The following is a 13960-nucleotide window of genomic DNA, read 5'->3' as shown; positions in this document are numbered from 1 at the left end:
AAAGATGCTGGGCTTTCATCCTATCTATTCCCCTCATGATTTTATATATCTCCACAAAATCACCCCTCAGCCTCCTGTGTTCTAAGAAATAAAGTCTTAAGGGGCTGTCCCACTTGGGCGACCTAATTGGCAAGTTTGGAAAAAAATGACATGTTGAAGATCTCCTTTGACTGTTGATGACTAGCTACGACTAACTTTGGGAAAATTGGACACCGAATAGTGGAGAGTGAAGACGACCTCCTTCGACCTCCCTTCGACTATGCTGAAGACTATCTACGACTCTCCTCGATTACCTATGACTAACATGCCGACCTACTACGACTAAACCTATGAATAAAAGAAGATTTTTTCCATGGCGACCTTTTTTTACTCGCGGGCATTCTTTAACATATTGAAAAAAACTCCGCGACCTAGCTGAGGCCTCAAGTACGCGGAGACCACTCTCGAGCTTGAAGGAGAGTTACGAAGACCTCCCACGATCTCGTGTCGACCATGCTGCGAGTATGAGTCGAGGGCGAACTGTACAATGTGGACGGCTCGATTGTAATCATGTATTGTCTTTCTACTGACTGGCTAGCAGGCAGCAAAAGGGCCTTTCACTGTACCTCGGTAGATGTGACAATAAACTAACCCGAACTAAACCAAACTCCCCCTGTAGGTCAGGCCCTCAAGTCCTGGTGACATTCTTAGAAATCTTCTTTGCAGCCTCCAGCAGGAAGACCAAAACTGAACACATTTATCGAGACGTGCCCTTACAAACCAAGTGCGTACGTACACCACCATTATTCTTTGCATAAACATCTCTGTGGTGGGGAAATGCAGCAAATTGACATCTCTTCACATTATTGCACTTGTCCCTGCCTCTCCTCAGGAGACTAAAATATATAGTGTTGCTTTTGTTGCGTGCCCTAATTTCTGCATTCTGTGCGTTGTGAGCAGTGCCTGCCTGGTTTAGCATATACCGCAGCCTCGCATTTATCTGGGGAATGAGGAGATGGTTTCGTAACAAGATGCCAGGGGCAGGGTTTTAAGTGAGGCCAGCTGAGAGGTCCCGAGAGAACAGAATGACTAACAAGATGGAGGACACCAATCTATCACAGTCTTTGTTCTGCCCTACATTTAATAGTGGAGCACCACGTTGTAACAAAAGTACTTTGAGAATTGAGACGTTTGGAATTTCTTCCGCAGTGATGGCTCAAGATTCCCGAAGCAGTCAAAGTGAATGAACAACCTTTCAAATCGCCCCCATCCACCACCACAAAGGTAGGTCTCACAGTCAGTTTAGTTTAGAGATACAGCGCGGAAACAGGCCCTTCGGCCCACCGAGTCCGCACTGGCCAGCGATCCCTGCAGACTGCAGCCCCTGTCCCACTTTCACGACCTAATTGACGAGTTTGCCCTTGACTCGTACTCGCAGCATGGTCGCAGCGAGGTCGTAGGAGGTCTTCGTAACTCTTCGTAACTCTTCCTCACGCTCGTGAGTGGTCTCCGCGTACTAGTGACCTCAAGTAGGTCGCGGCGTTTTTTCCAGCCTGATAAAAGATGTCCACGAGTTTAAAAAAAAGGTTGGCATAGAAAAAATGGATACTTTTTACTCGTAGGTAGGTCGTAGGTAGGTGGTAGGTAGGTCATAGGTCAGTAACTGGACCGAGAAAAAAAAATGCAAACATGACATCATTTTATCATGTGATCATTTTCCACTCGTAGCTAGTTTCAGCTGGTCTTGGGTGTGGAAGACTGAGGTCGAGGGGGGAGTCGTAGATATAGTCGTAGGAGGTCTTTTACTTTGGCAGGTCAACACGACCTTGACATTTTTTTCAACTTGTCTAGGGTCGTCTAAACTCGGTGATTAGGTCGTCCAAGCGGGACAAGCCCCTTACCACTATCCTTCACACACTGGGGGCAATTTACATTTACGCCAAGCCAATTAACCTACAAACCCCTTATGTCTTTGGAGTGTGGGAGGAAACTGAAGATCTCAGATTAAACCCACGCAGGTCACGGGGAGAAGGTACAAACTCCGTACAGGCAGCGCCCGTAGTCAGGATTGAGCCCGGGTCTCTGGCGCTGTGAGGCAGCAACTCTACCGCCGTGTTGCCGTGACACCCTAAAGATGGGAGGAAAAACAGTCAGATTGACAGAGCAGAAGACCTGTTCTCCCTGGGTTATGCTGCCTGTGTAATCGTGTGTGCTGAAAGATTGCTACCACAACGTAACTGCTTTTGAGTGGATGTGGAGAGGATGTTTCCAATAGTGGGAGAGTCTAGGACCAGAGGTCACAGCCTCAGAATAAAAGGAGATGAGGAGGAATTTCTTTAGTCAGAGGGTGGTGAATCTGTGGAAGAAAACTGCGGCGGCCAAGTCAATGGATATTCTTCGGCCAAGTGAGTCCATGCTGGCCATCGATCACCCGTTTGCACATTTGTATCCACTCCCTGCGCACACACACACACACACAGGAATTTTATCGAGGACTTACAAACCCGCACGTCTTTGGGTGTGGTAGGAAACCCACAGGGAGAACGTGCAAACACCACACAGACAGCAGCCGAGGTCGGGATCAAACCGGGGTCCCTGGCGCTGTGAGGCAGCGGCACTAACCGCTGCGCCACCGCGTACCACCCTAATATATGGAAAAGACCATCGGCATGAAGGAATCCAGGAATAGTGACTACGGTGAGGGAAGGGAAGACTTTAATGTTTCACAAGACCAGCGGGTGCCAAGTGGTCCCCGGCCAATAATGTACGTTTTAAAGTGCGGTTACTGTGAGAATGTGAGAACCAGCTAATTAATGCACATTAAATCCCACAAACCACAACCTGGGCCATGAGCGGATAAATTAGATTTCTTTGTCATTCTGGTTGAGAAATATATATTGTTCAGAGAAAAGTCTGAGGCAGAAAATCAACTGTATTTGGATCTTAAATATTAATATTGTTCGATGTTAGTATTGTGGTGTGTACTAATATAGTGTTAGGACGGCACAGTGGTGCTGGGTTAAAGATGCTGCCACACAGCGCCAGAGACCCAGGTTCGATCCTGACCACGGGTGCTGTCTGTACGGAGTTTGCACGTTCTCCCTGTTTTCTCTGGGTGCTCCGATTTCTTCCCACACTCCAAAGATGTGCATGTTTGTAGGTTAATCAGCCTCTGTAAATTGCCCCTCGTGTCTAGGGTAGAACTAGTGTACGGGGTGACCAATTGTCGGCGTGGACTCAGTGGGCGGAAGAGCCTGTTTCCGCGCTGTATCTCTAAAGTCTCGATGCAGTGTTGACAATCAGTTGCCATTTCAACGCTCATCTATGTATTGGTTTAGTGACACGGCGCAGAAACAGGCCCTTTGAGTCCGCACCGACCAGCGATCCCCGCACACTAACACTATTCTACACTAGGAGCAATTTTTACATTTAAACCAAAACCAGGCTATGGTCTACTGTATATACTTTATGGGCTGAAGGACCTGTTCCTGTGTCATAGACACATAGAAGCATAGAGCGATACAGCATGGAAACAGGCCAGTTGGCCCAACTTGCCCACACCGGCCAATGTCCCAGCTGCACTAGTCCCACCTGCCTGGGTTTGGCCCACATCCCTCCAAACCTGCCCTATCCATGTACCTGTCTAACTGTTTCCTAAACGTTGGGATAGTCCCTGCCTCAACTACCTCCTCTGGCAGCTCGTTCCATGCACCCATCACCCTTTGTGTGAAAAATTTACCTCTCAGATTCCCATTAAATCTTTTCCCCTTCACCTTGAACCTTTGTCCCCTACCTAGCTGCGTTCTAGAGAAAGTGGGAAAGATAGAATGGCAAAGAGAATGGTAAAAAATGAGAGGGATCAACGAACCGAAGGAAAGGTGGAAAGAGAGGGGGATTTGGGGGATGCATTTCCAAATGTGTTCTGGAGAATAAATGCCTGAGTATATTGTACTGAAGGATCAAAGGGCAAATGGAAAAGCTTCAAGTTGGTGATGATTACTGAGGAGGTGGCACTAAACTACAATAGACAAAAATACCATGACATTATTGAGATATTGAACATATGTCAAATTCATTAATGAACAGATTAGAAACATTGAAGTATGAATATCGAAAGAAGAAAAACAAAAAAAGAATTCACGAGACAATTTACAATCTGGTTAACTTTTGACATGCAATGAATTTATGTGAGGTGCCGCTTATGAGGATAACTAACTAGCCATGGGAATGGGAATATTGAGTGTCAGAATATTGAGTGGACGGGACAATTTTTAATCACTTTGCTTGAAAATGAAGTTCATTTTTTTTCTACTGGTGAGATTAAAATCAAAGGCAATTATCTCGTGCGTTGTTACTGCAACGTACAAGCCAGGAAGCGTACAGTCGCTGCAAAGATAGCCACGCTTGCCGAGGCCATGTTCAAATGAGCAGGGCGGATATTAGTGCACTTCAGATCCAGTGAAATCAATGATACCACGAGATTGTATTCAGACATGTTCAATCATGTCGTTAATTGTCACAACGCATTTCATATCCATATTAACACGTTGCATTCACTGAAACAGTTGGGGTTTAATGATAGTCTCGCTGTGCTTGGCACACATGAGAATGAAGAAACCATTGACCAATACTCCCCCCGGCCACAGCGACCGGCAGGGGGAAGCCCCCAAGCCCAGCCCTCGCTCGTCATAAGTGATACGAGCAGACCTCCGAGTCTACTCCACCATTCAATCATGGCTGATCTATCTCCCCCTCCTCACCCCATTCTCCTGCCTTCTCCCCATAACCCCTGACACCGTACTAATCAAGAATTTATCTCCCTCAGCCTTAAAAATATCCATTGACTTGACCTCCACCGCCTTCTGTGGCAAAGAATTCCACAGATTCACCACCCTCTCTCCTTCCTAAAAGAACGACCTTTAAAAGAACAGGCTATGATCTCCAGTCCTAGACTCACCTGCTCGTGGAAACATCCATTCCACATCCACTCTATCCAGGATTTTCACTGTTCTCTACTTTTCTATGGAATCTCATGTAGATAGGGTGGTAAAGAAAGCTTTTGGTGTGCTGGCCTTTATAAATCAGAGCATTGAGCGTTGGGATGTAATGTTAAAATTGTACAAGGCATTGGTGAGGCCAATTCTGGAGTATGGTGTACAATTTTGGTCGCCTAATTATAGGAAGGATGTCAACAAAATAGAGAGAGTACAGAGGAGATTTACTAGAATGTTGCCTGGGTTTCAGCAACTAAGTTACAGAGAAAGGTTGAACAAGTTAGGGCTTTATTCTTTGGAGCACAGAAGGTTAAGGGGGGACTTGATAGAGGTCTTTAAAATGATGAGAGGGATAGACAGAGTTGACGTGGAAAAGCATTTCCCACTGAGAGTAGGGAAGATTCAAACAAGGGGACATGACATGAGAATTAAGGGACTGAAGTTTAGGGGTAACATGAGGGGGAACTTCTTTACTCAGAGAGTGGTAGCTGTGTGGAATGAGCTTCCAGTGAAGGTGGTGGAGGCAGGTTCGTTTTTATCATTTAAAAATAAATTGGATAGTTATATGGATGGGAAGGGAATGGAGGGTTATGGTCTGAGCGCAGGTAGATGGGACTAGGGGAGATTATGTGTTCTGCACGGACTAGAAGGGTCGAGATGGCCTGTTTCCGTGCTGTAATTGTTATATGGTTATATGGTTATATGGTTATATGGTTTTCGATGGGAATAGCGAAAGGCTTGGATAGAGTCCCAAGTCCCCCAAAGACCAAAGGCCGTAGGATGGAGCCGGTGACAATGACATCGATCGGTTCTCTGGTCGATCCACAAGCCCAAGGAAGGCAATGGCTGGAGGTCTGCAGCAGCCTGGGACTTTATTGCTCTAACATGTCGTAGAGTCATACAGGCCCTTCGACTCAACTTGTCCACACCGGCCAACAATGTCCCAGCTACACTAGTCCCACCTGCCTGCACTTGGTCCAAATCCCTCCAAACCTGTCCTATCCATGTACGTGTCTAACTGTTTTTGTAAACGTTGGGATAGTCCCAGCCTCAACTACCTCCTCTGGCAGCTCGTTCCATACACCCATTAAAGATTTAACTGTTCCTATTAAATCTTTTCCCCTTCACCTAGAACCTGTGTCCTCTAGTCCTCCATTCCCCTACTCTGGGCAATAGATTCTGTGCATTTACCTGATTTATTCCTCTCATGACTTTAAACACCGCTATAAGATCACCCCTCATCCTCCTGTGCTCCAAGGTATAGAGACCCAGCCTACTCAACCTCTCCCTGTAGCTCACACCCTCTAATCCTGGCAACTCTTCTCTGAACCATTTCAAGCTTGACAATATCATTTACCTATACATAGAAACATAGAAATTAGGTGCAGGAGTAGGCCATTCGGCCCTTTGAGCCTGCACCGCCATTCAATATGATCATGGCTGATCATCCAACTCAGTATCCCGTACCTGCCTTCTCTCCATACCCCCTGATCCCCTTAGCCACAAGGGCCACATCTAACTCCCTCTTAAATATAGCCAATGAACTGGCCTCAACTACCCTCCGTGGCAGAGAGTTCCAGAGATTCACCACTCTCTGTGTGAAAATAGTTTTTCTCATCTCGGTTTTAAAGGATTTCCCCCTTATCCTTAAGCTGTGACCCCTTGTCCTGGACTTCCCCAACATTGGGAACAATCTTCCTGCATCTAGCCTGTCCAACCCCTTAAGAATTTTGTAAGTTTCTATAAGATCCCCTCTCAATCTCCTAAATTCTAGAGAGTATAAACCAAGTCTATCCAGTCTTTCTTCATAAGACAGTCCTGACATCCCAGGAATCAGTCTGGTGAACCTTCTCTGCACTCCCTCGATGGCAATAATGTCCTTCCTCAGATTTGGAGACCAAAACTGTACGCAATACTCCAGGTGTGGTCTCACCAAGACCCTGTACAACTGCTGTAGAACCTCCCTGCTCCTATACTCAAATCCTTTTGCTATGCTATACACTGTAAAAAGATCGATTGTTATCATGTTTTGTATTTCCGCCGACTGGTTAGCACGCAACAAAAGTTTTCACTGTACCTCGGTACACGTGACAATAAACTCCACTGAACTGGAACGGGATGGACGCTCATTAAACCTAGGGCGCGGACTGGACTTCGAAACTGTCTCCAAAATCTAGCATCTCTTGCACATGGGCTCAGTAGACTATTTCTGTAAACTTTGCTAATCTGGGATGTGCTTAGGTTTTGGCAATATCTGGACTGTATATAAGAAAATAATCTCACTGTTGCTTTGCACACGTGACAGTAAAAGCACCTTTGGAATCAGTCTGAGGAAGGGTCTCGACCCGAAACGTCACCCATTCCTTCTCTCCAGAGATGCTGCCTATCCCGCTGAGTTGCTCCAGCATTTTGTGTCTATCCTCGATTTAACCCAGCATCTGCTGTTCTTTCCTAGTCCCCCCTGAATAAGAAATATACGCAGCAGCTTTTGACCTGATTACTGGAGCAGAATCCGCTCCACAGCCATTTTCTGCAGCCAATTTACAAAGGCCTTGAATTAGCCAATTTCTGGAAGCAAATAATGCATCGGAAGAACTATAGCAGAAGAGGGACATCTTCATTATTCTACACAGTAGCTTTACCTTTATCAGAGCCATTTCACAATTAAAGTGCCTTTTTCATTGAAAGACAAAACATCGTAATAAATCTTGGTGAAATGTTTATTATACTGTAGTCCCACACCAAGTGGAAAAAAGTCTTAAGGATTGCATCAATCCTACATGTTTAAAATACCTGAATGATGTTAATTTGTTCTGTCAAGATGAATAATTTCTTTTGAGTATAAAAGGGTGGAAGATTGAGGAATCTCATCCTTTGAAACCATATGTAATTTCTGCAGCAATGATAGGCAATACATCATTAGTTTTCTGCTTGAGACACTTGATGATTTTCAATAAGGATAGGTTACATTTAGAATAGTATTATCGATGCATTATCCAGGTAAGCCTTTAGCTAACTCTTTTTTTACCCCAAATTTTACTTGACATTGCATTTTTTTCCCCTGAGCTGTTTGCTGATCTTATTTTGTTGCAGATCTCAGAGTCTCGGTTTAGTTTAGCTTAGAGGTTCGGCATGGAGTCAGGCCCAATGGGTTTCCATGCCGACCATCGATCACCCGTTCACTCACTAGTTCGATCTTATCCCACTTTCCTGTCCATTCCCTACGCCCAAAGGGGCAACTTTACAGAGGGCCGAACAACCTACAAACACGCATGTCTTTGGGGTGTGGGTGGAAACACAGGGAGAACGTGCAAACTCCACATTGACAGCACCCGAGGTCAGGATCGAACCTGGATCCCTGGCGCTGTGAGGCAGCAGCTTTACCAGCTGCGCCCCTGAGCTGCCCTTTTCCTCCGACATCCCACAGGCATGCGGGTTTGTGGGTTAATTGGCGCCCTGTGAAATGTCCCTGCCTAGATTGTAAGCGGTGTTTATACGGAAGTGGGATAACATAGAACTGATGTGAATGCTTGGCCGATGGTCCACGTGGATCCGTTTCCAAGCTGTATCTCTAAACTAAACTAAAACCTAAATTAAACTCTTGCCAGTCATGAGCAGATTAATTTCTATTATGTGGATACAAGATGTAGAAGAAACAACTATGGTGTTCTCAGCTAACTGGACATGCAGTTGGTGAATCAAAGATAGACACAAAAAGCTGGAGTAACTCAGCGGGACAGGCAGCGTCTCTGGAGAGAAGGAATGGGTGACGTTTCGGGTCGAGACTGGAGTCCATTCTCTCCACACTTAAATTCAGGGGACTGGAGTCTGAAGAAGGGGTGTCGACCCAAAACGTCACCCATTCCTTCTCTCCAGAGACGCTGACTGTCCCGCTGAGTTACTCCAGCTTTTTTGTGTCTATCTTCAGTTTAAACCAGCATCTACAGTTCATTCCTACACAGTTGGTGAATCAATTTGATACGGTGTGAGTGTAGGTTTATTCCTGCCCCTTGCGACTTTAGTTATGGTTCATTCTCCTGCTGATTACTAGGAAGTAGATGCAAAGAACTGCAGGTTTTGGTTTATACCACTGATAGACACAAAGTGTTGGAGTAACTCAGCGGGTCAGGCAGCATCTCTGGAGTTAAAAAGGACGGGTGATGTTTCGGGTCAGGTCCCTTCTTCAGCCTGAAGATGTAGAAGGAGTAGATTTACTAGGTCAGACCTCTTCAGTCTGAAGAAGAATCCCAACCCGAAACATCATAGAAACGTAGAAACATAGAAAATAGGTGCAGGAGGAGACCATCCGGCTCTTAGAGGCAGCACCGTCATTCATTGATCCCCAATCAATAACCCGTGCCTGCCTTCTCCTCATATCCCTTAATTCCACTAGCCCCTAGAGCTCTATCTAACTCTCTCTTAAATCCATCCAGTAATTTGGCCTCCACTGCCCTCTGCGCGATTTTCCCTCTCACCTTAAACATATATCCCCTGGTTCTTGATTCCTCTACACTGCGTAAAAAATTCTGTGCATTCACCCTGTACCTAAAACAGATGGGAACCTCATAGTCACAGAGTTATACAGCATGGAAACAGGCCCCTCAGCCCAACTTGCCCACACTGATCAACATGCCCCATCTACACTAGTCCCACCTGCCTGTGTTTGGTCCATATCCCTCTTAACCTGTCCCATCCATGTACCTGTCTAAATGTTTCCGAGACGCTAGTACCTGTGTCAACGGCCTCCTGGGGCAACTCGTTCCACACCCGTCACCCTTTGTGTGAAAAAGTTACCCCTCGGGTTCCTATTAAATCTTTCCCCCTTAAACCTCTGCCCTCCGGTTCTCGATTCCCCAAGTATCTTGAAGCAACCATTGTCTCCTGATGCCTCTATACATTTTGTAACAAACCAGTGGAATTGATGCAGTAGGGGGAGGAAGGATTTTGTTTTTGACAATTATAGATATTTGGAAACAGCTTGGCATATGTTCTTATGTTAAAGGATCATTGTGAGCGGCATGGTGGCGCAGCGGTAGAGTTGCTGCCTTAGAGCACCAGGGACTCTGGATTCGATCCTGACTACGGGTGCTGTCTGTATGGAGTTTGTATGTTATCCCCACGGGTTTTCTCCGAGTGCTTCGGTTTCCTCCTGCAGTCCAAAGACGTACAGATTTGTAGGCTAATTGGCTCCGGAAAAATTGTAAATTATCCCGTGTGTGTGTCGGATAGTGTTAGTGTGCGGTGATCATTGGTCGGCACGGACTCGGTGGGTCGAAGGGCCTGTTTCCGTGCTGTTTCTCTAAACTAAACTCCAGTTCTTTAACATTGACTTCTCCAATTTCAGGTAGTCCCTGCTTTCTCCTTCTTTCCCCTCCCCATCCCAGCTCTCCCACAGCCCACTGTCTCCGCCTCTTCCTTTCTTCTTCCCGCCCCTCCCCCCCCCACATCAACCCAAAACGTCACCTATTTCCTTCACTCCATAGATGCTGCCTCACCCGCTGAGTTTCTCCAGCATTTTTGTCTACCTCCCAGTTCTTCCTGGGGTTTTCATTTCGGATTGTCTCAGAATCCTATAGATTGTAAGGATGTCTAACCTACTATTAGCTTGCGGTACAACTTCATTTCTAAAAGTATCAGTAATTAATATTTTTAGCATCAAATTCTCAGATTAGATTTCCGCGTCTATTTTTATTGTCTAATAGTTGCTTCACGATTGGGTTCTAAAAAGCGGCGGTAATTAGTTTACTTGGCGGTAATTATGTATGTTACTGATTAGCCGTGATTATTCTGGATGTGACCTTATTGTACGTGTCTCTTGCACACTTTGGTCCCAATGTGACAATCATTTTCACGTGGTTTGATCATTGCTAATGAATATAATCATGGCTTCTGAGTGATTATTGTGAAATTGTTTTAGATGGCGGAATTGAAAGTCTTATGAGGTAATTTGTCCATCCCAACTCTTTGCGGTTTCCATTGTAAAAAAGAAATAACACCTCATATTATTATTATTATTATTATATAGCTCTAAACTCCAGTTCTTTAACATTGAGTTCTCCAATTTCAGGTAATCCCTGCGTTCTCCTTCTTTCCCCTCCCCTTCCCAGCACTCCCACGGCCCACTGACACAAAGATAGTCTCACCTTTGTAAATAAGGCAAATGGAAGTGGCCTGTTCACATAAGGAGGTCTTTTCTGGATGCTTATGGGGCTGTCCCACTTAGGCGACTCTTTAGGCAATTGCCGGAGACTAGTTTTAATGGAATTCACCTATGACCTTTGGCCACAGCCTACGTCAACACCTACGTCAACTTACGACAGCAAAAATTGTCACCACTGTCGCCAAACATTTTTCAGCACGTTAAAAATTTTGCGGTAGTCGCCCAAAAAGTCACTTAAGTGGGACAGGCCCATTACTCACGTGTCCTACTGATTACGGGTCCATCACCAGCTTTCTGGCAACTGGTGGTCTGACACCTCCTTTAATCCGGACAAAATCACACAATTCTTCCCCCTGGAACTCCTCCCGAGAATGTGTCCCCTAGACCGGGTGAGGCGGCCAATCTCGACCTCATCGGGACTTCCACGGCCAATCGGCGGATGGAATTTGCCGCGTGCAGCCGGGGGCTATGGAACTCCGGCCCGGCCATAGCCGACAGACCCGTTCCCACAGCCGACTTCCGAGGCCGACTTTGCGGGCCGGTAACTTGACCCCCTCAGCGGCCTAGACGAAACATTCCGGTGCCGTTGGACTCCTCTCGGAGGCCGTGACCTCTGTTGGTCCGGCAACATGGACAATCCAGAAAGGCTCTGGAACCAAGGGTGCCGGAAAATAGCCGGTGGACCTGTAGTAGCACTCAGTGATAAATCAGTCAATCGCGATGTTCCGACCTTAAGGATTTGGAAGCTGAATAAGGCCTGGATAGAGTGGATGTGGAGAGGGTGTGGAGAGATGAATGGGTGAGTCTGGGACCAGAGGGCAAGAAATTGCAGTGAATCTTGGACACAGCCCAGACCATCACACCAACCAACCTCCCTGCCATTGACTCCATCTACACCTCACGCTGCCTCGGCAAGGCCAGCAGCATCATCAAGGACCAGTCGCACCCTGGCCACTCCCTCTTCTCCCCTCTCCCATCGGGCAATAGGTACAGAAGTGTGAAAACGCACACCTCCAGATTCAGGGACAGTTTCTTCCCAGCTGCTATCAGGCAACTGAAACATCCTACCACAACCAGAGATAGACAGAGAATGCTGCAGTAACTCAGCCAGACAGGCAGCATCTATGGATAGAAGGAATGGGTGACGCTTCATGTCAAGTCTGAAGAAGGGTCTTGACCTGAAACGTCACCCATTCCTTCTATGCCGAGATGCTGCCTGTCCCGCTGAATTACTCCAGCATTTTGTGTCCATCCTTGGTGTAAACCAGCACCTGCAGTTCCTTCCCATCAGAACCAGAATCTGAACCACTATCTACCTTATTGGTGATCCTTGGACTATCTTCAATCAGACTTTACTGGCTTTTAACTTGCACTGAACATTATTCCCTTATCATGGTAGACAAAAATGCTGGAGAAACTCAGCAGGTGAAGCAGCATCTTTGGAGCGAAGGAATAGGCGAAGAAGGGTCTCGACCCGAAACCTCGCTTATTCCTTCGCTCCATAGATGCTGCCTCACCCGCTGAGTTTCTCCAGCATTTTTGTCTACTTTCGATTTTTCCAGCATCTGCAGTTCTTTCTTAAACATTCCCTTATCATCTATCTGTACGCTGCGAAAGAGTCGATTGCAATCATGTATTGTCGTTCCGCTAACTGGTGCAGCACGCAACAACGTTTTTTCACCGTACCTCGGTGCACGTGACAATAAACTAAGGTTGACTGTCTCGTTGGGATTAATGGGGAGAGCACAAACTGACCCAGCCTCAGTGCCTGGAAGTGTACAGGCTGGGTAACTGCTCAATCTTCACGAGTCAAGAGCGTTTTGTTGTCATGTGCCCCAGAAGCACACTGGACAGCCACCATGTGGTCACAGGAGTGGAAGGTAACCTCATCTCCATTACACAGCTACATCTCTCTTCACCAGATAGAAGCTATCCAGGGCCTGACCTCCCCTGAGGAGCATGGGGTGAATCTCAACAGACTTGGTACTGGAGTTGGGAGTTTCAATGCCAGCGTGTGGAGATGGGGACTCCCTCCCCCAGAGCCCAGCCTGTGAATGTGGAGCAGAACAAACAGACAGCCAACCATGTCATCTCTGGGTGCCCGCTCTACCACCCACCACATGGAGCTGTGTCAGGGCCCGGCAGACATTGACGCCAACAGAGGCAACAACCTGGCTGCTCAACACCCGGCTTGAGATCTAACTATTCCTTTGGTTTATGTTTCATTTGCAAGAAGAAGAAGAAGATATGTCTCAGACAGAACAATGAAACTCTTACTCGCAGCAGTGCAACAGAATATGTATACACAGTACCCTATAAACAATATAAGGCAGGAACGGGGTACTGATTGGGGATGATCAGCCATGATCACATTGAATGGCGGTGCTGGCTCGAAGGGCCGAATGGCCTGCTCCTGCACCTATTGTCTATTGTCTATAATAAACAGAGAGAAAAAAAATCAGTGTGTGTGGGTGTGTGTATATACACATACTCACAGATACACACATATACATATACTGTACACACACACACACATACTCACACATACACACATATACACACACTGTACACACACACACACACACACACACACACACACACACACACACACACACACACACACACTCTGCAGGGCTCGGCAACTCCTAATGCTTCCACTGTTGGCAGCCACACTAGTGTCATGTTATGGTGGCGTGCAATCTCTCCCTGCTGATTTATCCCGTGCATGGAGCCAGTGTCCTGTTGCAGGGATCCGCGGTTGGAATCTGTGGCACAAGCCGAACTGTTATAGGGACTGACAAGTAATAAATGGTGACTGTTGTGATAC

General features: G+C 46.5%; 1 long non-coding RNA gene across 1 annotated transcript in view; it reads left to right on the top strand.

Annotated features, from left to right (window-relative positions):
* Positions 1-818: 818 nt before the first annotated feature.
* Positions 819-13960, top strand: part of LOC129707515 (uncharacterized) — a 127142-nt gene continuing 114000 nt past the window's right edge. The window contains exon 1 of the long non-coding RNA XR_008725194.1: positions 819-1263. This is a non-coding gene — a long non-coding RNA (uncharacterized LOC129707515). The remainder of the gene's footprint in view (positions 1264-13960) is intronic.

Source organism: Leucoraja erinacea, chromosome 21 (genome assembly GCF_028641065.1).
Source record: "Leucoraja erinacea ecotype New England chromosome 21, Leri_hhj_1, whole genome shotgun sequence".
NCBI classification, from domain to species: domain Eukaryota; kingdom Metazoa; phylum Chordata; class Chondrichthyes; order Rajiformes; family Rajidae; genus Leucoraja; species Leucoraja erinaceus.
Note: the sequence above shows the minus strand (reverse complement) of the source record. Positions and strands in the feature narration are given on the sequence as shown.